Below are 26,507 nucleotides of genomic sequence, written 5' to 3'. Positions count from 1 at the left end.
GCGGAGAGGATCTGACATGCAAAGGCGAATCAGAATTCGAGAGGCCCCCTGGACTTGCCCGAGTATCTACCCCAGAACCAAAATCTGTCTGTTTTACTATTTCACGACTTTCACCAACTCTTCTGACATTAATGGGGGGCTATTCCCAACCACCTTTCTCTGAAGAAAATCAACTTAGAGCTCTAGTTAATAAGTCTCCTGGGCATAATAGGAATGTTTCAATTCGAACCCCTCTGATGACTTTCTAGCTTGCCTGGCAGGTTTGTTCAGACTCCTGCAGCTACGCATGTGATTGTTCATAGCCTCCCAACCACGAGAGGCACGGGAAGCTTAACATATTCTAACAATTCAGAGCTTCTCAGAGAGTTAAAATTGTTAGAATAGAACTAGTAGAGGATTTCTTTGTTGAGCTAATGCTTGCTGCCAAGTTTCCATATCCCTTACCTACTGTGTCCCTGGGAGTGTATTGATTAATATAGTTGGTATATAGAAATGTAAGTAGTAACTTTAATGTTAGTAACCTTGGACCCTTGAGTTAATTCTTTTCTTGTTATAACCCACCACACTTTTGCCCTATAGGAATGCAACTTTATCTAATGCTTTCTGAGGGTGGCGCCTGACTTTAGAATAATCACCTTTAGAGAAAATAAGTTTTCTGATTGGCTAACCATTATTCAGAAGAAAGGGTCATAAAATGTTAACAGAAGATGATGTAAATCACCTAAAGCCTTTGCATATGATAAGTTTGCAGAAAGAAAGCCTGGCTTCAATACAGAGTCAGGGACTGCTGACCTTGCATGACTCTACACCCCCTATTATCCTCTATGCACAACTTAAGGTATAAAAGCTACTTTGGAAAATAAATTTGTGGACCTTGTTCAACAGGCTTGCTCTCCCTGTGTCGGTCCTGCTTCCTTTTCCCTCCTTTTCTTTTCTGTTCTTCCTTCAGGATGACTAATCTGGAGCGCGCGGGCCCTCTGAGACTACTTATTTGCCCGGGCTTCTAAGACCCACTCGAGAAGGTGCCTAAGGTGGGGCACCTTCAGCGATTTGAGAGGGCGCCTGCGGCCTCCGTGGTCAGTGCAAACCTGATGTCACAGGTTTTATTGGCTTTCTGCGTAAACCAGTTAGTTCAAGCCTCTGTCTCTTTCTCCTTTTATCTATCCTTTCGCCAATGCCATCCTCCCGAGGGAATCCCTGGATCCAACCGGGGCTGGATCCCGGTAAGGCAACAATATAGATAAATATGCTAAGACAAGAAGCCAGACACAAAAGACTACTATCTGATTGTATTCATATGACATTCTAGAAAAGGCAAAACTACAGTGATAGGAAGGAAACTTTTTGAGGCAGTGGAAAAGTCTTGATTGTAGTAATGGTTACGTGACTATGTACATTTGTTCAAAGGCATTAGATTTTATACTTAAAACGGGTGAATTTTCATTGTATGTAAATTATATCTCAGTAAGCATATTTTTAAATAAGGAAGGATTCTGAGGGTTTTTTGTTTGTTTGTTTGTTTTAAACTTGGGCAGCTGACCTGAAGTAGAACCTGAGAACAGATGGGGAAATTTAGACAGAGAAGTAGGACTTGAGGGATGTGGAGGATGGTGTCAGGATAATGACTTCTGGATTTGGACGTGTTAATGAGGTTGAGTTAATGAGGGCACAGACAGAGCAAAGAAACATCAAAAAGAGAAGGGGGAGAAATAAACTTATATGCAGTAAAAAGAAGAAAGAGCATAAAATTGAGGAAAGGAAAGAGTTGACTTTTGTACATAGGCTTTTTTTTATTATTATATTGCCTGCTTTTGTCTCATCTTAATTTCTTTTTTTTCCCTTTTGTCTTTCCTTTTTCAGGGGTTGGGCAGAGTGGAGAGCCTTACACACCACCTGTAATCATTCCGAAGTCTCCCTCTACACAGACCACACACATGTACACATACACACACACACACACACACACACACTCCAATAACACAACTAAATGAGAACAATGGGTGGGAAAAGTAAAGCAAGAAAAACCAAGAAGGCAAAGATGTTTGGTCCCGGCACTAACATGCACTGGTAGGGAGGGTTTATTGTTGGTTCTTCACATTCTACGGAGAGAAGCCACAGAAAAGTGCCAGGTTATTTGCCTTGAGTTTAAACAGCTGAATAGAAACAGAGCCTTAATAACTCCATTAGGACCTGGGCCAAGGACTTTTCCTTTGGGTTTGTTGTGAATAATTAAAGGTTAATGATGGTATTTTTCTTTCAGCCTGGGGGAGGCACCAAGCCAGTCATGATCCTAATTGCATCCAAGTGGGAAACTCCAGAAACTTCCAGTCACAAATTTGCAATGGTTCTGGGCCCGTTAATCTGTATTCACAAAAAGCAACGAGGCTGTATTTTATCCATCTTATGGATGAAGAAATCAAAATTCAGAAAAGCCATGGAATTTACTTATTCCCTCATTAAAAAGACTGAAGGACAGATGTTCAGAGCAGTTGGCATTTTGTTCTTAGAAGAGGCAGACGAGCTTCTTGGGTGTTGCGGTGTGGGTTCTGCGTGAGTCGTCAGGACAGCACCGAGACCCTACCCACCTGCTGTGGACCAGGCTTGTGACTGCTATCACCCATGGTAGCAGAGGCTCAACACAAGGGGAGGGTAGGAGTCTCAGATCTTCTGAAAGAGCCGATGAGCAGAGCAGCCTGACTTCTGCCCCAAGTACATAACAAGATGCTTCTCACTCCAACTTTATTTTATACAACATCACACAGCTAGAGAGTGTGTGATCTGGGGTGTGAACCCAAATTCTAACTGCAAAGATCTGCTCTCAGCCATCATACCCTTCTGCTTCCTATTTTTCTCTAAAATTTCCAGTATAGGTATTATTATGAGGTAAAAAAGAAAAGGGAAGAGAGGAAGGAAAAAAGAAGGAGGAAGGAAGAGTGAAACAGGGGGTGTCTTCTATTTCCATTTTCCATGTGTTTCCATAAAGAACCTTCAGTCTGCTTTTTAGAGGAGAACACTATCTCCCAAGCCATATGCTGGAATGATGAGATTGGGAGAAAGGTCACTCTTACACACAGCAATAAGTGTTTAGTAATTGGTTTTGGGGGTGGGGGAAGAACCCTGACCTTCAGCTTGGGCCAGTTTCCATGGTGTAAACACCTCCAGCCTGGCTGATTTCAAGCTACTGAAATAAGACCAACCCGTTTGCAAAATTCCTGAAAACTGAACATTCACTTCCCATGAGCTGTTATGTGGCTCCAGCACATCAACACCCACATAAATGGTTGTGGGGGCCTCAGTCCCCTACTGTTAACAGACCCCAGAACTCCTCTGTCCTTCCATTCCTTTGACTTCTTTCTGAAAGGCATTTCCTGTTTCCTTGGGGCACCTAACTCTTTAAGGAGTTTGGGACTTGGAGAAGTTCAGCATCCCCTCCCTCCCTATCCCCCACACACTACATGCACAATTAAAGAAAAGAAAGAAATGTTGTGTCTCGGCAGCTTCTGCTTTCTACCATATAGCACAGACTTCATCTGATGAAGGAACACAAAGGCCAGGCTACCTCCCTTGAACAGAAGGAAAATTCTAATATAGTAGATAGCATGCACAAAGCCCATAGAAACTTCACTCTCTGCTTCCCTGTCCTCCACAAGAAAAGGACAAGGACAGTCTTCATTCTGCACCTCTGTCCTAAGTGAGTTCTCAGTGATGGGTGACCTCTCGCAAGCTTTGTGAGACTCCAGCCTGATCTCTGAGCACATTTCTGACTTCCCTCTTTTGGAAGCTCGTCTCCTGCCAGGTCTGCCATCCCACGAGCCCTGGATCTTTCCCATCTGTTGAGGCTGGGCTCTGGGCTAGGGGTCAGGGCAGATACGTGAGGGCATCATGAATGGCAGCCCTATCCAGAGCCCACGGAATGGGAGTTGAATTCCTCTGAAGGAGGGCAGTATACTGTTTCGAGAAGGAAGGAAGGATGACATGCAGACCAAAGGCATCTACCACAGGACTTCAGATATAAATTAGTTGATAGAATACAAGCATCTACTTCCAATAATCAAAGCCCAAGAAGGGATGCCCAAGAAGATCAGACAGTGGGCTTCAGTGAGAGAATGTGAATGAGACTTGTCAAAGCACTGTAAAGCTTTCTTCAGGGCGGGCATCCAGGTACAAACCCAGTTCACCCAGCCTGCTGTTCACAGTGTGACCACCGCTGGGCCCACAGCTACCCCTGGAGATACAGGTTTTTCCAAACATCAGCACTGTTTCCTGGGACCCAAGCAGGGTTGAAAGACTGGCTGGGATGCCAGTGAACTTGTGTTGTCCCCTCGGTTCCCAAGCATGGAAGTGTGCTTACGCTGGACCAGATCCCTGGGCTGGGACCTAATTTGTGGTGAGATGCCCTAGAGTGAAACTATGGCCTGAGGCCAACTAATAGCCAGGCACCGAAGTCCAGAGGTAATTGAGTCAGTTGGTAGGACGCTGGGCCAGCTCCAGGTCTGAGGGCAAAACCACAGCGGGTTTCTCCTTGGATTTCTCGGGGCTTGTTCACAGCGCCCCCTGCTGACCATTTCTCGTTAACCTTTCGTCTTCTGGCGTGTGTGCGAGCTAAGCCGCTTGAGTCGTGTCCGACTCTGTGCGACCCCATGGACTGTAGCCTACCAGGCTCCTCTGTCCATGGAGTTTCCCAGGCAAGAATCCTGGAGTGGGTTACCATTTCCTTCTGGATCCCTGGTCAGTTCTGTTCATGAAACCTCATCCAGGCCCCTAGGATGACACAGTGAAGTCAAATAATAGATGTCAAGAAGCCCTGGAGAACCAAAAAAGCAAGACTACATAAATGCAAAGGATCGTAATTGTAAAGCCAAGACTGGGACAGACAGAACTAAATTCTTCCCTTGTCTTCAAAATTTGCCTTATCATGCATACCTTTTCAGGAGTAAATTATTTCAGTGAACAGAAATTAATTGTAATGGATTGAACTGTTTTCCCCCAAATGTATATGGTGAAGTCCCAACCTCCATTACTTCAGAATGTGACTCTATGGAGAGACAGAACCTTCAAAGCGGGAGTGAGGTTTAGATGGCATCATTAGGGTGGGCTCTAATTCAGTAGGGCTGGTATCCTTACAAGAAGGAGAAATTAGGATGCATTAATAGATATGCAGATGACACCACCCTTATGGCAGAAAGTGAAGAGGAACTAAAAAGCCTCTTGATGAAAGTGAAAGTGGAGAGTGAAAAAGTTGGCTTAAAGCTCAACATTCAGAAAACGAAGATCATGGCATCTGATCCCATCACTTCATGGGAAATAGATGGGGAAACAGTGTCAGACTATTTTTCTGGGCTCCAAAATCACTACAGATGGTGACTGTGGCCATGAAATTAAAAGACGCTTACTCCTTGGAAGGAAAGTTATGACCAACCTAGATAGCATATTCAAAAGCAGAGACAGTACTTTGCCAACAAAGATCCGTCTAGTCAAGGCTATGGTTTTTCCTGTGGTCATGTATGGATGTGAGAGTTGGACTGTGAAAAAGGCTGAGCACCGAAGAATTGATGCTTTTGAACTGTGGTGTTGGAGAAGACTCTTGAGAGTCCCTTGGACTGCAAGGAGATCCAACCAGTTCATCCTAAAGGAGATCAGTCCTGAATATTCATTGGAAGGACTGATATTGAAGCTCAAACTCCAATACTTTGGCCACCTGATGCAAAGAACTGACTCATTTGAAAAGACTCTGATGTTGGGAAAGATTGAAGTTGGGAAGAGAATAGGACAACAGAGGATGAGATGGTTGGATGGCATCACTGACTCAATGGACTTGAATTTGAGTGAACTCCAGGAGTTGGTGATGGACAGGGAGGCCTGGCATGCTGTGATTCATGGGGTTGCAAAGAGTTGGACACGACTGAGTGACTGAACTGAACTGAATAGACACAAACATGGGGAAACAGTGGAAACAGTGACAAATTATTTTTTGGGGCTCCAAAATCACTGCAGATGGTGACTGCAGCCATGAAATTAAAAGGCACTTATTCCTTGGAAGAAAAATTATGACCAACCTAGACAGCATATTAAAAAGCAGAGACATTACTTTGCCAACAAAGGTCTGTCTGCTGCTGCTGCTGCTGCTATCTAGTCAAGGCTATGGTTTTTCCTGTGGTCATGTATGGATGCGAGAGTTGGACTATAAAGAAAGCTGAGCACAGAAGAACTGATGCTTTTGAACTGTGATGTTGGAGAAGACTCCTGAGAGTCTCTTGGACTGCAAGAAGATCCAACCAGTTCATCCTAAAGGAGATCAGTCCTGAATATTCATTGGAAGGACTGATGCTAAAGCTGAAACTCCAGTACTTTGGCCACCTCATGCGAAGAGATGAGTCATTGGAAAAGACCCTGATGCTGGGAGGGATTGAGGGCAGGAGGAGAAGGGGATGAGGATGAGATGGCTGGATGGCATCACTGACTCCATGGACATGAGTTTGAGTGAACTCCGGGAGTTGGTGATGGACAGGAAGGCCTGGCGTGCTGCAGTCCACGGGGTCACAAAGAGTCAGACATGACTGAGCGACTGAACTGAACTGAATAGACACAGAGGGAAGACAGTCATCTACAAGCCAAAGAAAGTGCTTAAGATTAAATCAATCTTGCTAATGTCTTGGTATCAGACTTCTAGCCTCCAGAACTGTACGAAAACTCTCTGTTGTTCTAGTCACCTAGTCTGTGGTTGTTGGGCTGCATCCCACAGGCTTGTAAGCCCTGTATTTACCCAGCCTCAAGACCAAAGAAAGAGCCTGGAGTCAGCAACAAAGACAACAATGGTTTAATGGATAGGGAGATCTTACACGTCCGAAACAAGGTCCTGGAGGGAAACCCTATGGTGTGTGGCAGATGGTGGGCAGGACGTGGCAGCAGTCTTTGCTCCCAGGGGAAGAGGGAGATTGGGAGGAAGTGACATCAAGTTGGCTCATTGGTTGCCAGGGAAACCAGCAGAGGGGTGCACCTCTCACCACTTCTTTGATAAACTATCCTAGTGGAGATAGCTCTGAGCCAAAGGTTAGAATAATCACTAGCTTGCGCCAGAGGCAAGTACATATATGCCTACTAATTCAGTTCAGTTCAGCAGTCACTAAGTCGTGTCCGACTCTCTGAGACCCCATGACTGCAGCATGCTAGGTTCCTCTGTCCTCCACTATCTCTCAGAGTTTGCTCAAATTCATATCCATTGAGTTGGTGATGCTATCTAACCATCTCATCCTGTGCTACCCCTTTCTCCTTTCGTCTTCAATCTTTCCCAGCTTTAGGGTCTTTTCCAGTGAGTCGGTTCTTCACATCAGGTGGCCAAAGTACTGGAGTTTCAGCTGCAGCATCAGACCTTCCAATGAATAGTCAGGGTTGATTTTCTTTAGGATTGCCTGGTTTGATCTCCTTGCACTCCAAGGGGCTCTCAAGAGTCTTCTCCAGCAACACCTACTGATTAGGCTCTATGATTAAGAGGGAAGTGAGAAGAGTGTAGGTAGGTAAAGCAGACACTGGTAGAGCAGGGGATGCACAGAGAGCAATAGAAAAGCCATCTTTGGTGGCCCAACCATACAGTGGTACTTGTTTAGACAGCGCTAGCAAACTGATATATCAGTCTATGATACACTTGAGCCTTGCTAGTATAGCTAAGTTTTACTGTACCTAAAATCCCTGCCTCAGGAACTCATGATCTAGAAGAAAAAGATAAGCAAATATAATCAATTATTATGAGTGTTATTAATAATGCTACCTACTGTATGTAGGTATGTTGTCTTTAATCCTCACAACAAGACCAAAATATTACACAGATGAAAAGTAAAGGCACAGAAAGGTTTAAAATTTTCTCAAGGTCATAGAGTTATTATCAAGCCAATAATTGAATCCATGTTCATCTGACTCAAAATTCTGTTCTGTCCCCCACTAAGCCCACTGTTTCTACACAGAAGATAGTGGAACATGAACAGAGCAGGAGGGAAGGTGAGAAGATGATCATAATAGACATTAGTGGTCTAGTCTATTTTCCTAATAACAGCACCTTCTCTTTCATTGGAGAATGGCTCTCCATCAAAGGGAGTACTCATTCTCCTTCCCCAGGTACAGAGGGATCATCCAAGGCCTGATCAGTCATAACTTATCCCTCCATCCACAGGTCAATGACCAGTCATGTGTCTTCAGCCAAGCTAATCTTAGTCTTTCCCGTAATTTAAAAAAACTATTTATTTCTATTATTTTTCACTGTGCTGGGTCTTTGTTGTTGAACAGGCTTTTCTCTAGTTGCTGCGAGCAGGGTCTGCTCTCTAGCTGTGGTCACAGGCCTCTCCTTGTGGTGGGTTTTCTTGAGCATGGGCTGCAGGGTGTTTGGTTTTCAGTTGTTGCAGCTCGCAGGCTCTAGAGCACAGGCTCAATAATTGTGGTGCGTGGGCTTAGTTGCTCTGAGGCATGTGGAATCTTCCCGACCCAGGGATAGAACCCATGTCTCCTGCCTTTGACAGGTTGATTCTTTACCACTGAGCCACCAGGGAAGCCCTCCCATAATTTTTATAAGCTGAAACCAGGAGAAAGAAATTTTTGCTCTCCCTTGGGATGTCTAAACTGTGTTTAAGTCTGGAGCATCCTGTGACATTTTCCCCCAAGCAACAGAAAATGAGATCAGCTTCTAACAAGAAGCCAAAATGTGTGTGGAGTGTGTATGTGTGTGTGTACACAGAGACAGACAGTTAACAGCATCATTCAAGTGTCTGGATCCAGCCATTCCTGAAGCCAACACCAACCATTCATCATTTATCTGAGTTATGCCATCCCTCTTTCAGTAAAGCTAGTTTGTGGTGGGTTTCTGTCACTTAAAATTGAGTCTTGAGAAATACAATATTTGTAAAAACAAAACAAAAACCTTCATAGATGAGGTAACTCAGGAAAGAAGGGACTCACCAGAAGACAAGAAGGCAAGAGAAATAGAGGCTGAGGTGCAGTTACATTTGGGGAACTGCAGGCAGCTCAGTGTGGCTGGGGCTGAGATACGTGGAGGGTAGACAGATGGACAAGAGTCACACCAGTGAAGGCCTTAGTGCCCTGCTCAACATTTGTTTATTTGGCTGTATCAGGTCTGAGTGCAGCACACTGGGTCTTCAATCTTTGTTGCTGCATGTGGAATCTTTTTAGCTGCGGCATGTGAGCGCTTGGTTACGTCATGTGGGACCTAGTTCCCTGACTAGGGATTGAACCCCGCCCTCTGCATTGAAAGCGTGTAGTCTTAGCCACTGGACCATGAGAGAAGTCCCAATAATTTGGCCTTGTATGAGGTCGACGTGGAGCCACCCAGGAGTTTTAAGCAGTGGTATGGACACAACTGAGCGACTGATCTGATCTGATGATGTGATCAGGTTTAAGCTTCAGAAGGTCACTCAGGAAATAAATCTAAGAGAACACAACAGGAGGCAGTTATAACAGGAGGCTGGGCCAAGAATCCAGGAGAGAGGTCAGGGTGGAAAACGACTCCCAATGTCTCGGGTTTGCCATTGGCTGGAGGGAAGTGCAAGGACAAAAATAAATGCATTTTGGTCACTACAAGGTTGAAGTATGTGTCAGACATTGAAGTGGTATTGTCCAGTGTGTATATTAAAAAGATGCTTGAATCGGAGACTTTTAAAAAGTTTCTTTGAGTCTTTGACCCAACTATTTACTACATGCCTACTACTGCAAGCACTGTGCTGAGAAGACTACAGTCAAATCCGTGCTGCCCCAGGATTATACTCCAGAGAAGACAAAACAGATAATAAAAACGTAGACAAATCAAGAAACAAGGGAGTGTCTGGTAAACAACACAGCAATGTGTAACAGAGGTGGATGTGGAGCGGGGGCTTCATTGGTTTAGGTGGTCAGCTGCTAGGAAGTACGGAAGTCCTGAGGGTGAAGGAGGCAGCCACAAGATGAACGGTCTCAAATCAATGCAAATATGAGCATGGCCTTTAAAAAAAATCCACCTATTTTGTAGATTTGCCTTCTTTGCCTGGCTGTGCCCTCAAGGTTGGCCATTGTGTGGCAAGAGGCTTCAGGGCAAAAAACAGACTGGTGCTCAGGAAGTTCCCATCAATGTTTCCTCATTTACCCAATGCCTTTCATCCCCCATTTCTAAAGCCCATCCTGGCATCTGCTCTGTATTTGGCAGGCCTGGCTCGTTGGCACAAGTGGGTTGTATTTGATCATTATTCCTGAATCATAAATGAGGGCTACAAAAGCCAAGGTATAAAGGGCATCAGCAAAATTATTTGTGAGTCAAAGGATCTTACTTTGAATTGAACCAGAAATACCTGATGTCTGTGCTGTGCTGTGCTGTGCTTAGTCATTCAATCATGTCTGACTCTGCAACCCCATGGACTGTAGCCTGCCAGGCTCCTCTATCCATGGGTATTCTCCAGGCAAGAATACTGGAGTGGGTTGCCATGCCGTCTTCCAGAGGATCTTCCCAACCCAGAGACTGAACCCATGTCTCCTGCACTGCAGGTAGATTCTTTTCCATCTGAGCCACTGGGGAAGCTCATGAATACTGGAGTAGGTAGCCTATCCTTTCTCCAGGGGATCTTCCCGACCCAGGAATTGAACTGGGGTCTCCTGCATTGCAGGCAGATTCTTTACCAGCTGAGCTACCAGGGAAGCCCTACCTGATGTCCAGCCCTTTCTTTTTCTGGACTCTCTATCAATGTATCTATTACAATGGTTTCCTCTTTGAATCTAAGCATCTAAAAACTTAATTTCTCTTCAAGGAGTTTGAAGTAAGTTACTTTATCCTGTCTACTCCAGGTCCGCTACTCAAGCCAATCAGCGTTTCTACTCAAGCCAATTTTCTTTTTCTTTTGACATGTTCACACTGCTTTATTTATTTATTTTCTTTATTTTTGGCTAGGCTGAGTCTTCAGTGCTACACGTGGACTTTCTCTAGTTGTGGGGAGCAGGGACTACTCTAGTTGTGGTGTTCAGGCTTCTCATTGCAGTGGCTTTTCTTGTTACAGAGCACAGGCTCTAGGCACATGGGATTTGTAGTTGCAACCTGCTGGCTATAGAGTGAGGGCGTCAGTAGCTGTGGCAGGCAGGCTCAGTAGTGGTGGTGCACAGGCTTAGTTACTCTGTGGTATGTGGGATCTTCCTGGACCAGGAATTGCACTGTCCCTTGCAATGACAGGCAGATTCCTATCCACAGCACCACCTGGAAAGTCTTCCTCAGAACATTCTGTAAATTGCAGTGCTATGTAAAATTCAAAATACAAGTTGTTTCCTTTTTAAGGGGTCCTTGTATAATGGCACAAAATTCAGGAAGTAGTTAAGGTAAATTCCTGGGTTTCTAGGTTGCCCAGGCAAGAATTTGATAGAAAAGGATTGGTTTCCTCCAAAGTTAGGAAGTTCAGGTTGCCAGCTGGAGGGCTGACTGTTTGGGGTAGTGAGGAAATGATGGTATTACCTTGGAAACCTGGTCAGTAAAATACACAATTTCTCTTTCTTGAGAAAATGTTTATGCAAACTAAAGAGGATTGGCATGAGATTATTTTGAGTGGAGTTTAAGTGTAAGATAATTATCCTCCAATTAAAAATAAATACAATTTTTAAAATTTTTTAGAAAAGGAAAAAAATCTTCATAAGCACAAGTTATCATTTGTGTAAAGAATACATTATCATTTCTATTTTATGTGCAAAAGCTAAAGGATGTTCAAGTACTATGTATTACATACTAATAGTTTTTTAAATTAATATTGTTCTCATATTTCTGGCATGCCAATAATTATTTGACATTATTTGTGTTTCCCTAAGTGAACAAAATTGGTTTCAGAAATAAAAATTTTTTTAAAAAGATAAAAATCAGGCAGCCTTACAGACTTGTGGCTATGTCTATGTGAAGAGGTTGGTGAATCTTCTTGGCAAAAACGAGAGGTATAAAACAAGATAAAAGTATTTAAAAATGAAGTGTTAGGGCTCTGGAAATTGACCACAGGCAGAAAACAAATTGAGAAACATTTATCCTTGAAAAATTGCTAGACTTTCAGATATGAGCAGTGGGAGTCTATAGTTGTAATACTTATCTATTGCTATGTAACAAATTACTCCAAAATGTAGGGGCTTAAAACAACAAGCATTTATCATCTCATAGTTTCCATACATCGGGAATGCAGGAGTGGCATAGCTGGGTACCTCTGGTCTCTCATGCAGTTGTGGTCAAGCTGTTGGCAGGGCTGCAGTCTTACCTGAAGACTCAAGAGAGGATCCGCTTTCATGCTGACTCAGGTGGCAGCTGGCTGGCCTCAGTCCCTTGCTGGCTATTGGCTGGAAGCCTTTGCTCAGCATATGAAGTTCTCCACAGGGCTACCTCACCTCATTGCACCTAGCTTACCCTGGAATGAGTGATCTGAGGGAGGAAGAAGGAGAGCACCAAGATGAAAGCTGCAGTCTTTTTTATTCAGCATATAAATTTTACTAATTATGCAACTTTTTTAGAGAAGAGGTGAAATTCTCATCTTTGTTTAGAAGCATCAAAGGATTTAATAACTTACTTCCTGGTTTAAGCAAAGCATACCTGTAAACTAACATATGCAGCCCAGTTCGAATCAAGAGTAGCTTAGAAGGCATTTCTGCTAGGCAAAAGTCCCAAGCATTTAAATCCTGTCTCTCACTGCATACGTCTCCCAAATGTCTTCTTAATTTTTTTCATAAGATTCACATAATATAAAAGTAACCATTAACTATCTTATTTTATGGTTGTTGAAATATTTATTTATTTTTATCAAAGTCCATTTGATTTATAATATTATATTCGCTTCAGGTATACAACATAGTGATTCAATGTTTTTGTAGATTGTACCCCATTTAAAGTATAAAATATTTGCTGTATTATTGTGCTGTTACACAGTAATATGAACCCCTTAGTCCCCCATGCCATCTTGCCCCTCCTCCCATCACAGTGTGTTTCTGTTTTATTATATTCGTTTGTTTGTTTGTTTTTTAGCTCCTGTATGTAAGTGACAACATACAGTATTGGTCTTTCTCTGATGTTGAGCATCTTTTCATGTGCCTGTTGGCCATCTGTATCCTCTTTGGAAAAATGTCTATTCGGGTCTTCTGCCCATTTTGTAACTGAGTTTTTCATTTTCTGGATATTGAGTTGTATGAGCTGTTCATATATTTTGGATATATGATGCCATCTGCAAGTAGTTTCTCCCATTCAATAGGTTGTCTTTTTATTTTGTTGATGGCTTCCTTTGCTATGCAAAAGCTTTTATTAATAAGTTTAATCGGGTCCCATTTGTTTATTTTTCTTTTGTTTCCTTTACCTTAGGAGATAGAGCCAATAAAAAAATATTGATATACTGATGTCAAAGAACGTTCTGCCTGTTTATTTTTATGAATTTTATGGGTTCAGGTCTTGCATTTGGTCTTTAACTCATTCTGAGTTTATTTTTGTTTATGATGTGAGGAAATGTTCTAATTTTACTCTTTTACATGTAGTTGTCCTATTTTTCCAGTACCACTTATTGAAGAGATTATTTATTCCCCATGGGATATTTTTGCTGCCTCTCTTATATACTAGTTGAACATTTTTGTGTGGATTTATTTCTGGGCTCTTTATTCTGTTCCATACAATGGGGTATTATTCAGCCATAAAAACAGATGAAGTAATGATACATGCTACAACCTTGAAAACACTATGCTATGTGAAAGAAGCTAGGAAAAAAAGGCTACATATTATATGATTGCATTTATATAAAATGTCTAGAATGAGCAAATCCATGGAGACAGTAAATAAATTAGTGGTTCAGGGGGTGGAAAGAGGTAGGAATGGGGGGTTGACTGCTAATGAGATTGGGGTTTCTTTTGGGAGATGATGGAAACGCTTTGGAATCGGATAGCAGGAGTGGGTGTACAACCTTCGACTATACTAAAAACCACTTCATTGTACAACTTAAGAGGGTAAATATTATGGTATGTGAACTATATATCAATTTAAAAATTTAAGTTTTTCACTTCAGAAGACATCATTAATAAAACAATTAAGATGTAGATTAGGAGAAAATATCTGCAAATCATATATCTGATAATGGACTTGTATATAGAGCACAAAAAGAACTCATAACTTAATCAAACAGTCTAATTAAAAATAATAGGCAAGAGCCCCTCCTGTGCGCGCGCCGGGTCGGGCTCGGGCCCTGGGGACCCTCGGCGTTCCTGGGCCGGGGGCGGGCCGGGGGCGCGGGGCGGCCGGGCTGGACGCCGGGCCGGTGGAACGGACGGCGGGCTGAGCGCGCCCTGCTGTGGGTCTGCAGTTTAAAAAAAAATAATAATAATAATAGGCAAAAGACTTGAGCAGAGATTTCATCAAAGAAAATATTCAAATGGCTAATAACTCCATGCAGAGATGCTAACTTCCATTAATCATTAGGGAAATGCCAATTAATACTCCAGAGAATCCACTACATACTCACTAGAATGTCTATAAGCCAAAAAGACGGAATATGAAAAGTGTTGAGATTATGAAGAAATAGGAACCCTCATACATCGCTGGTGAAAATGTAAACTGAGAGATACTTTGGAAAAACTTGGCAGTTTCTTAAATTAAATATACTTACAACATAGCAATTCCAAACTTTTATGTATGTATCCATGAGAAATGAAAATACATATCTACACGAATACTTGCTCACAAGTGTTCAAAGTGGCACTATTCTTAAGAGGCCCAGATTGGAAATGATCCAAATGCTCACCAATTAGTGAAGAGACAAACAGTTGTGTTGTATCTACACAATGTAACAGTTACCAGCAATAAAAAGAACAAATTATTGGTGGATGCGGAAAAAAAAATGGATTAACTTCAAAAACATTATGCTAAGGAAAAGAGACTCTGTACTGGAGTTTTCTTACGGAAAGACGTAACAGAAAAACCCAGCGAACTTTTTGGCCAACCCCAATACTATGTAATTCCATTTATATGAAATTTCTAGATATGGCAGAACCATAGAGGGAGAAAGCAGATCAGTGTTTGCCTGGAGCTGAAGGCAGAAGTAGGGACTGACTGCAGGCGGGCAGGAGGGGAGTTGTGGCATGACTGTTGTTGCTGTTCAGTCACTAAGAAGCGGCTTACTCTTCTGCAAGCCCATGGACTATAGCCTGCCAGGCTCCTCTGTCCGTGGGATTTCCCAGGCAAGAACACTGGAGAGGGTTGTCTGGCATGTTGTTGTTGTTCAGTCACCAGGCTCCTCTGTACTGAGTCAGCGATACTGTTCAACCATCTCATCATCTGCCGCCCCCTTCTCCTCTTGCCTTCAATCTTTCCCAGCATCAGGGTCCTTACCAATGAGCCAGCTCTTTGCATCAAGCGGTCAAAGAATTGAAGTTTCGGCTTCAGCATCTGTTCTTCCAAAGAATATTCAGGGTTGATTTCCTTTAGAATTGATTGGTGTGATCTCCTTGCAGTCCAAGGGACTCCCAAGGGTCTTCTCCAGCACCACAGTTCGGAAGCATCAGTTCTTCGGCGCTCAGCTTTCTTTATAGTCCAACACTCACATCCATACATGACTACTGGAAAAACCATAGCTTTGACTAGACAGACCTTTGTCAGCAAGGTGATGTCTCTGCTTTTTAATACACTGTCAGGTTAGTCATAGATTTTCTTCAGAGGAGAAAATGTCTTTTCATTTCATGGCTGCAGTCACTCTCTGCAGTGATTTTGGAGCCAAAGAAAAGAAAATCTTCCACTGCTTCCACTTTTTCCCCTTCTGTTTGCCGTGAAGTGTTGGGACCAGATGCCATTCTTAGTTTTCAAAAAACTTAGATTTTTGAATGTTAAGTTTTAAACCAGCTTTTTCACTTTCCTCTTTCACCCTCATCAACAGGCTGTTTAGTTTCTCTTCCTTTTCTGCCATTAGAATGGTACCATAGGCAAATCTGAGGTTGCGGATATTTTTCCCAGCAATCTTCATTCTGGCTCATGATTCATTCAGCCTGGTGTTTTGCATGATGTACTCTGCATAGAAGTTAAACAAGCAGGATGACAATATACAGTCTTGTCATACTTCTTTCCTAATTTTGAACCAGATTGTTGTTCCATGTCCAGTTTTAACTGTTGCTTCTTTACCAACAACTAAATAGTGACAACTAGCCTAATGACTAACTCTTGAGTCCTTTTCATTCCAAATTTCACATCTCAAGGGTTGCCAATAAGATGTTATTCCAAAAACAGAGCTCTGCTGCAGTAAACTGCTATGGTAAAGCACTTTCTAGCAGGAAGTTTTATGGATATACAGCCTACGTTAATATACAGATTTCTCAGGAAGCTGTCGGTCTGGTATTCCCATCTCTTTAAAAATTTTCCAAACTTTGTTGTGATGCACACAGTCAAAGCCTTTAGTGTAAATCAATGAAACAAAAGTAGATATTTTTCTGAAACTTGCTTGCTTTCTCCATGATCCAACGACTGTTAGCAATTTGATTTCAAGTTCCTCTGTCTCTTTGAAACCTAGCTTGTACATCTGGAAGTTCTTGATTCATGTACTGCTTAAGCCTAGCTTGAAAGATTTTGAGCATAACCTTGCTAGAACATGAAATGAGTGCAATTGTATGGTAGTTTGAACATTTTTGGCATTGCCCTTCTTTGGGATTGGAATGAAAACTGACTTTTTCCAGTCCTGTGGCCACTGCTGAGTTTTCCAAATTTGCTGGCATATTGAGTGTAGCACTTTAACAGTATCATGTTTTAGGATTTTAAATAGCTCAGCTGGAATTCCATCACCTCCACTAGTTTTGTTCATAGTTATGCTTCCTAAGGCCCATTTAACTTCACACTCCAGGATGTCCACCATTATGGTTATCCAGGACATTAAGACATTTTTTTGTATAGTTCTTCTGTGTATTCTTGCCACCTCTGATTAATCACTTCTGCTTCTGTTAGGTCTTTGCCATTTCTGTCCTTTATTGTGCCTATCTTTGCATGAAATTTTCCCTTAGTATCTCTAATTTTCTTGAAGAGATCTCTAGCTTTTCCCATTCCATTGTTTTCCTCTATTTCCTTGCATTGTTAACTTAAGAAGGCTTTCTTGTCTCTCCTTCCTACTCCCTGGAACTCTGCATTCAGTTGGGTATATCTTTCCCTTTCTCCTTTGCCTTTCTCTTCTCTTCCTTCCTCAGCTCTTTGTAAAGTCTCCTCAGACAACCACTTTGCCTTCTTGTTTTTCTCTTTTGAGATGATCCTCTTCATGGATCACAGCTTTGTCATGGCAAGGGAGCTTGCATAACTTAATGAAGCTATGAGCCATGCCATGCAGGGCCACCCAAGACAAATGGGTCACAGTGAAGGGTTCTGACAAAACATGGTCCCCTGGATGAGAAAAGGCAACCTGCTCTAGTATTCTTGCCAGGAGAACCCCATGAGCAGTATGAGAAGGCAAGAAGATATGACACTGGAAGATAAGTCCCTCAGCTTGGAAGGTGTCCAATATGCTACTGGGGAAGAGCAGAAGGCAATTACTAATAGCTCCAGAAAGAATGAAGAGGCTGGACCAAACCTGAAATGATGCTCAGTTGTGAATATGTCTGGTGGTGAGACAAAAGTCCAGTGCTGTAAAGAATAGTATTGCATAGGAACTTGGAATATTAGGTTCATGAATCAAGGTAAATTGGATGTGACAAAGCAGGAGATGGCGAGATTAAGCATCGACATCTTAGAAATCAGTGAACTAAAATGGACGGGAATGGGCGAATTTAATTCAGATGACCATTGTATCTACTACTGTGGTCAAGAATCCCTTAGAAGAAATGGAGTAGCCCTCATAGTCAACAAAAGAGTGCTAAGTGCAACACTTGGGTGCAGCCTCAAAAATGACAAAAATGATCTTGGTTCGTTTCCAAGGCAAACCATTCAACATCACAATAATCCAAGTCTACGCCCCAACCACTGACACTGAAGAAGTTGAAGTTGAGCAGTTCTATGAAGACCTACAACACCTAAAACTAACTCCAAAAAAAGGATGTCCTTTTCATCATAGGAGATTGGAATGCAAAAGTAGGAAGTCAAGGCTTACCTTGAAAAACTGGCAAGTTTGGCCTTGGAGTACAAAATGAAGCAGGGCAAAAGCTAACAGAGTTTTGCCAAGACAGCACATTAGTCATAGCAAACACCCTTTTCCAACAACTCAACAGATGACTCTACACATGGACATCACCAGATGGTCAATACCAAATCATTTTGATTATATTCTTTGCAGCCAAAGATGGAGAAGCTCTATACAGTCAGCAAAAACAAGACGTGGAGCTGACTGTGGCTCAGATCAGGAGCTCCTTATTGCAAAATTCAGGCTCAAATTGAAAAAAGTGGTGAGAACCACTAGACCATTCAGGTATAACCTAAATCAAATCCCTTATGATTATATAGTGGAGGTGAGGAATAGATTCAAGGGATTAGATCTGGTAGACAGAGTGCCTGAGGAACTATGGATAGAGGTTTGGCATGATAGAGGTGTTCTAAACTGGATTGTGGTAATGGTTGCATAACAGTATAAATTTACTTAAAATCAATGAACTGTTAACCAAAAAAAAAAATTTTTTTTTAAATACAAAAAACTGCACACAAGGAAACTTTGGGATAAGGTAATTTTCTTTTTTTTTTGGCTTGGAAGGTAGGTAGCTATTTAATAATAATTTCTGCCCATATATATATTTCTCAAAATTCTGATTTATTCCGTTTACTGTATACATGTCATACTTTAATTCTTAAAAGTTTAAAATAAAAGTTTAACAATTTAGATAATTTAAGCAATTCATTGATGAAAAAAAATCAGGGTGAAATTTAATGTCTTGCTGATGTCTGCTGGGTCTGATCTGTGGTATTAATATTTTTTTTCTATAGAGTCCTAAGAGAAGAGTTAGAGGAGGAACAAAGATAATGGATTTGAGAATGACACTGAGTCATTGGCCACTCCTAGAGAAAATTGGGAAGTAGGCTAGGTGCCTTTAAGGAAGCTCCCTGCTCATGTGCTTCCCTCCTTTGGAATATCTTGTTCCCTGTGGCCTCTCTCCACCAAAGCCCTGCCTCAACATCGGGTAGCCTGGGCCCTCATGATGCCCTGGACTGGTACCTTGTCTGATTGACTCATCTCTGGAGATGCCTAAACTCTGAAATGCCTGGACCTCTACAGTGCATGCCCTTGGGGCCTGGCCTTCTTCCAGGGGACAGGAAAGCTAAGAAATTTACACGATGTATGGGATCCAGTCTTCTAGGGAGAAAGCTGGAATGAAAAAGAGCCGTTTTAATGGTGGAAAGTCTGGCTGGGGGCTGCCCTCACGGGAACACTGGGCTGTGTGTCTAGCTGGGTCTGGCACAGCTCAGCAGATTCTGAATTACGCTCCAGATGTTTGGTTTGGAAGGTCCTTTGGCTATTTGGCTTCTGGAGTCCTCTCTCACCATGGAACTCCTCTGTGGGAGGACAGAACTCATCAATCACATCCCCCAAATGTCAAAGCTCCTGCTGTGTGACCCCAGGAGAACCCTGCTTTTCATCTACATGACAGAAGCAAGGACTTCACATTTGCTGGATAAAAGCTTGAACTGTTGGGCAAAGGGCCTCCCCGAGGATTAGAGTTCTCACAGAAGGCTATAAACTGCAATATAAATGTACCCCCCATCTCTGGATGTTTGTCATTTCACCCTTCCTTCTTTCCTTTCCTACAGCCTCTTAACAAAATTATATTTAATTTTCTCAATTAGATGCTATTTCTGATATGTACAGCCAGAACTTGAGATCCTTGGAAGAGGTCACAGAATCATTCAGGTTCAGACTTGCAGAATTCCTTGTACTTTCCAGAACCTGCCACATCTTCCTTTTATTCTGAAGCCTTTGACCTGCTGCTTCCTTCCAAAATAACCAAGCAAACTAGAGAATATTTCCAGAGAAAGAAATTCAATTTAGAATTTGTTTCATATGTTCAAGGCTTGGCCCTTGAGGGATAGGAGAAAGACTAGCAATACTAATTGTAATCTCTGCCTTTAAGGAGTTTTCCATTTTTAAAGGATGGACTAGCGTTGGCTGCCTCCTTGTACCCCATCACCTCTCTTTCCAGCAGTTCCCTTGTGACAACTCTTATTCAAGCCTGTCCAATTGTACGTGTTCAAAGGTTGTTGGGTGAAAGAGTACCGTGCCTGCATGATAATCCATAGAAAATCCAGAGTCAGGAAATGCAGGGTAGCTGGAACAAAGTGTATTCATGCTGGAAAGGAGCAGAGACAGTGCTGGGAAGAGATGAGGCTGGAAAGCTTGGCAGGAGCCAGGTATCAAAAAACCTTCCAATAGTGCAAAGGAATGTATCCTGACAACAAGGAGCAGCCAAGGGCAGGTTTGAACAGGGGAGTGACTTAATCAGATTTGGCTCAGTGGCAAGGAGTCCACCTGCCAAGCAGGAGCTGTGGTTTTGATCTCTGGGTCAGGAAGATTTCCTGGAGGAAGAAATGGCAACCCACTCCAGTATTCTTACCTGGGAAATCCCATGGATGTAGTGGCCTACAGTCCTTGGGGTCGAAAAGAGTCAGACAACTGAGTGACTGAGCATGAACACTGGGTTGTTTATATTCCAAGCTCAGGAACTACTGTACTAGATAATGAAAACTAATCAAGACCCCTCAGCCTCCTGCTGCTCTGTTACATTCTTATAATCAGTTACATATTTATAATCAGTTTTTGTAAGAATGGACACTTTTCACCAATGATTTTTCAGAAATATTAAGAACAGCAAAATAATAAGATAAGATGAAAATGGAAATTAATTAGAAGGCAAAAGGTCTGGAATTTTAAGTGGTTTTGACTCTGATCCCCTTATCTTTCCTAGGAAGTATATTAAAAGTAATAAGAATAAAACAGAAGTTAATAAAATAAAAAACAAAGAATCAATAGAAAAATAAACAAACTAAAAGCTGACTCAGTGGGAGAGGAAAGCTAATAAAACAAATATAAACAAACAAAAGGAAGTAATTACAATAAAATGCAACATGTGTTATAAAAATGTTATGAAGAGGGGACTTCCCTGGTGGTCCAGTGGTTAAGACTCTGCCCTCCCAATGCAGGGAGACCAAGTTCAATCCCTGGTCAGGGAACTAGATCCCACATGCTGCAAATTTAAAAAAAAAGTGAATGAATAAATATAAAAAAGTATCACTTTTAAAAAATGCTATGAAGAAACTCCTAAATGCAGAGGGAAGTAGGGGTCTTCACAAAGATGTGCTTTTTGTGAAGTTTAATTGTGAACTTGTGAGAGAAGTTTTCTAGGGCATAGAGTGTGTGTCTGTGTGTGTGTGATCACTAGGCAAAGACACTCTTGTTTTAACACCATGGTAACCCTTTCCTAGACCAACATCTCAAACCAGGGCGCTTAAGGAATGCTTGCGAAATGAATAAGCATCTTCACAGTCGTTCTCCAGTGTATCTTTTGTCTGTCCAGAGATTTTCAAATGTAAAGTTTCCTAAGCACTTTACCTATAGCTTTTGGATTTGTTCAATTCTATGCCGCAGCCTTTCATGGCAAAGCAGTGTGACGCTGTTTTCCTAAAGACACTGCATTAGAGACTCCCAACGTTTTTTTTTCCATTTCACCTGGAAACACCCAGGCTTGAATAGAAAGCTAAAATTGATAGTGCCTGTTGGAAAGAAAACTGAAATTCACACGTAACAGTAGCTGCCCGACTACCTTAAGGATACAAATGAGGGTGGGATGCCCCCATCTTCTGCCCCAGCTTTTGGGCACTGGTATTTGCTGTGGGCATCTGAGGTACCTGGAGAAGACTCTCTCGCTGCATCCAGGCTGCAGGGATGGTTGTGCAGGTTTTCCACTGCACAAGAGGTCCCGGCAGAGGTGGTGAGGAGGGCTGAAATAAAGCTGGTAGTGCACCCAGGGGCATTGCCCACCCAGGTGAAAGAAGACTTTTTTTTTTTTAATTTGGCACAAACGCATCAGTGAGTAGGGGCTCATTGCAGCCCTGTATCCTTGGCTGTCATCGACGTGCTGCTCCAGCTTGGGCAAGAGTCATGCCTGAGAGGTTCCCTGAATGTCCTTTTAAAAGAGCTCCCTCAATTATCTTCAGCTTCAAAGAATCATTTCAGAGAATCTTTTCAAGCCCTTTGGTGGATGACTAACACATCACTGGCAATCCACAGATGGAGAATTACTACCTTCTGAGTTCTGGAAAAAAGGCAAAGCTAAGCTCGATTTCACCATGCAGTTTGTGGCCCTGCAGCTGCTTCTCCTGCCACCAGATGGCAACCTCCCCCAGGTACCAGAAAGAATTTACTGAGCATGGCGGGATGGCATCACTGACTCGATGGACATGAATTTGGGTAAACTCCAGGAGTTGGTGATGGACAGGGTGGCCTGGCGTGCTGTGATTCATGGGGTCGCAAAGAGTCAGACACGACTCAGCAACTGAACTGATGCCAGCTTTTTTATTATGTGTTTCAGAAATGCCTTATCATCCTGTCATGTAATTTTATTAACTGGAATAGCAGTTTCACAGCACTCACCCAGCTCATACAGAGCCCCTTCTCTTTTTCTTGTTCACCTGATTCTGTTTCCATCTGCAAATGTTCAAATCCGGGAGGCACAGGACAAGCCATAGGGAACCCAACTCCCTGACAGCTAGTATTTCTGGAAAATACTAGGAGACTTTATTGATAACACCACTGGGTATCGGTTTCGTAAATTCTAACTCTGGACAACCAATGGCTATTAATTTTAAGCTTTCTTCTTTTTTAATTGGAGCATAATTTACATTATACTTAAAAGCACAAAATTTTTAAAGGGAAAATTTTTATTCAAATTTTGATTGTGCTTTTTTATTGGATTGTAGTTCATTTACAATATTGTGTTAGTTTCAAATGTACAACAAAATGATTCAGTTATACATATATAGATATGAAAGAAATTGTTAGTCACTCAGTCATGTCTGACTCTTTGCTACCCCATGGACTGTGTAGTCCACCAAGCTCCTCTGTCCAGGAAATTCTCCAGGCATGAATACTGAAGTGGGTAGCCATTCCCTTCTCCAGGTGCTCTTGCTGCCCCAGGAATCGAACCTGGGTATCCTGCCTTGTAGGCAGATTCTTTACCATCTGAGCAACCAGGGAAGCCTGTACATATATAAATAGATAGATTCTTTTTCAGATTCTTTTCCATTATAGATTACTATAATATACTAAATATAGTTCCTTGTGCTATACAGTAGGTCCTTGCTGTTTGCCTATTTTATATAAAATATTGTGTATATGTTAATCCTAAACCCCTAATTTATCTCTCCCATCCCCCCACTTAAAGGTGCAATTTTTAACTGTAGTGTCCAGTGTGTTTTAATAAATGTATATGCCAGTGTAACCACCACTCCAGTTGGGACGTACAACGTTTCCACAATGGTGGTAAGGTCTCTTGTCTGCCTTCAAAATCAATCCCCAAGGCCTGAAGAAGACTCAAGGCCTAGGGGAGCGCAAACAGTGGGTTGAATGGAGAGTATGTGGCCTGGAGGTTAACATGCATTATTAGAAGCTAAATAGAACTCTTAATTACTCACAACCTTATGATTTTGTGTTTTCCTGGTATTTATTATTAAGAAAGAAATGGCATTTAAGAATTATTTCATTTACCCAGCTGTTTTTGTAACAGTTTTCTTCCAGATATGTAAATATGTGAAATATGAAATTCTTTAAAATGTAGTCATTGCTTCATTATTTGGTTCTCCTAAAGTTCTTTTGCTATTCATTGGTTGGGCAACAGCCAAGAAAATTATCAAAAGTGTTCAGTGAGACCACTGATTAATTTTGAAATTAATTTTTCCAGAAGAACCAATCAAAACATTCATCAGCGCAGGAGTTTAAATTCGTTTGTCAGTCTGCCCTGCCTGTGACAGTATTAGTCTGTTAGGGAAATGCAGTGATTTCTACTGAGAGATGATTTCTTTATTTTAAACATTTTATGGAAGCATAGCCTACATATGGGAACGTGCAGAACTCAATGAATTTGTGAACATACCATGTAATCAACTCTCAGATCAAGTGACGATTACCAGACGCCCAGAAGCCCTTCTAGTCTCTTTATTACCCTGATTTATAAGAACACTGATGAATTGTATCTGCTTTTGGACTTTCCACCTAAATATAGTCAGATTAGGTACTGATATGGGCCTGGCTTCTGTCACTCAGGACTTTATTTTTAATTTTTTAATGCATATTCTTGTATAGTCTTCTCAATTATGGCTTATCACAGGATAGTGAATATAGTTCCCTGTGCTATATAGTGGGGCCTTGTTGTTTATCCATTCTATACATAATAGTTTGCAGTTGCTAACCCCAAACTCCCAATCCGTTCCTTCCCCCACTCCACCTGCCCCCTTGGAAATCACAAGTCCATCCTCTATGCCTCTTATCACTCAATGTTTTCTTCGAGAAAGACATTTATGCTGTTTTGCTGTAATTTGTTCTTGCTCTTGCTGTTGGGTCACCATACCACAATTTATTCATCCATTCCACTACTGATGGACATATACACTGTTTCCAGTTACTGGCTATTATAAACCGTGCTGCTATATAATTTTTGAAAATATCTCTTGATGCATATTACCTACACATTGCTGGGTCATGGGCTCTCCATTCGTTCAGCTTAAATGGATGCTGCCGAGCTGTTTTCCAGTGTGGGTGTACTACCTACCATCAGCAGTGTAGAAAAGGAGTAGTGCCTCTGGTTTGACAATATTTGATAGGATTAATCTTCTTGTTTATTTTATAATTTTATTTTATTTTTATTTATTTGCTTATTTATTTTTGGCTCTGCTGGGTCTTTGTTGCTGTGTGGGTCTTTCTCTAGTTGCAGGGAGTGGGGGCTTCTCACGGCAGTGACTTCTCTTGTGGAGCACAGGCTCTAGGGTACATGGCTTTCAGTAATTGCAACTCATGGACTCTTGATTGTTTTATTCTTTCATGTTTGAACCTACAATTTACATGGAGTTGATTCTCTTTTATTAATTATCAAGATTCATTATTTTGTCATGATCTAAATTGACCCATCACCACTTATGGAAAAGTCCTTTCCTCACTGCACTGCTATCTCGGTTATAAATCAGGTGACTGTGTGCGTGATGATCTACTTCTGCTCTCTCTCTTCTGTTCCGTTTATCTATTTGTCTTTGTGTGAGTACCACACTGACTTAAGGATCATATTATCAGAGTTCTCCCAAAACGTCTATGACCCCAGAGTGAGCTCGAGTTGTCTCCTGCCTCTCTGTGAGGCTCTCCAGGATCAGTAGGTAGTCTGACCCAGGCTCGTTTCAAATTACTATGCCTGCCCTGGGTCCCAGAGCATGTGAAATTTTGTGTGCACCCTTTAAGATTGGAGTCTCTATTTCCTGCAGCCCTCTGGCTCTCCTGAAAGTGAGTCCCACTGGCTTTCAAAACCAGATACTCTGGGGACTCATCTTCCTGGTGCAGGACCCCTGAGCTGGGGAGCCCAATGTGGAGATCAAACCATGAGCTCCTTGGGGAGAACTTCTGCAATTCTAATTATCTTTTCATTTGTGAGTTGGTTACCTGGGGGTACAGGGCTTGACTGTACCATGTCTCCACCCTTCTTAGCCATCTTGTTGTGGTTCCTTCTTTGTATCTTTAGTTGTGGAAGATCTTTTCTGATAGATTCCATTCTTTCTCATCAGTAGTACTCTGTAAATAGTAATTTTGATGTGTCCATGGGAGGAGGTGAGCTCAGGGTCTTCCTCCTCTGTCATCTTGGCCACTCCCCGTCTTGTATTTTGTACTATGCCATTTTATGCAAGGAATTTCAGAATCCATGGATTTGGGTATCTTGTAGAGGTCCTGGTACCAATTCCCCATGGATGATACCAAGAGACAACTGTATAGAAAAGATAGATTATCACGGTACCTCACCCTATGTTATTTGCAACTGCTGTGTTTTGTGATAGCTAACTTACTTGCAGTCACTTCAGGTCTGTCCACAGTCACCTGGGGTATTTGCAAAAACAAATGAGACCATGTTGATTCCTATGATCAGAGCTAATTTTCGTAATGATGGTTTGATTTTATGAGGCGTATATGTAAACTGCAGGACAGCAGCAGGAAAAATACAAGCCGAAAGAGCAGATTTTTTTGTTTGTTTACAAAAAAGGTCAACAATCTTGAAGGAAAATTACTTTCCTCATCAGCTGCCAGGCTTCTGAGTGGGGTGAAAGGTGAAAGTGGGCACTTCCCTGGAGCCAGAGATCTGCAACTGCATTGTTATTTGATTGTCAAACTTTGCTAAAGTTTATATTGATGTAATGCAAATGATTACCGTCTCTGTGGTCAAATCAACTTTCTCTTTTTGTTGAGCTGCAGCAACTCACGGTAACAAAACAGGTTTTGGAGAAGAAAAGACATTCCTCTTCTGGGGCATGGGGAAGGGAAAATGGCAAATACTGCAGGTTTTTCTTTGATTCATTTTCA

At 42.0% G+C, this 26,507-nt stretch overlaps 1 pseudogene; it reads right to left on the bottom strand.

Moving 5' to 3' along the window:
* LOC104992502 overlaps positions 1–25,647 on the bottom strand; it is an 80,895-nt pseudogene extending 55,248 nt beyond the window's left edge.
* Positions 25,648–26,507: the final 860 nt, after the last annotated feature.

This window comes from Bison bison, unplaced genomic scaffold (genome assembly GCF_000754665.1).
Source record: "Bison bison bison isolate TAMUID 2011002044 unplaced genomic scaffold, Bison_UMD1.0 scf7180017864215, whole genome shotgun sequence".
Classification (NCBI taxonomy): Eukaryota; Metazoa; Chordata; class Mammalia; order Artiodactyla; family Bovidae; genus Bison; species Bison bison.
Note: the sequence above shows the minus strand (reverse complement) of the source record. Positions and strands in the feature narration are given on the sequence as shown.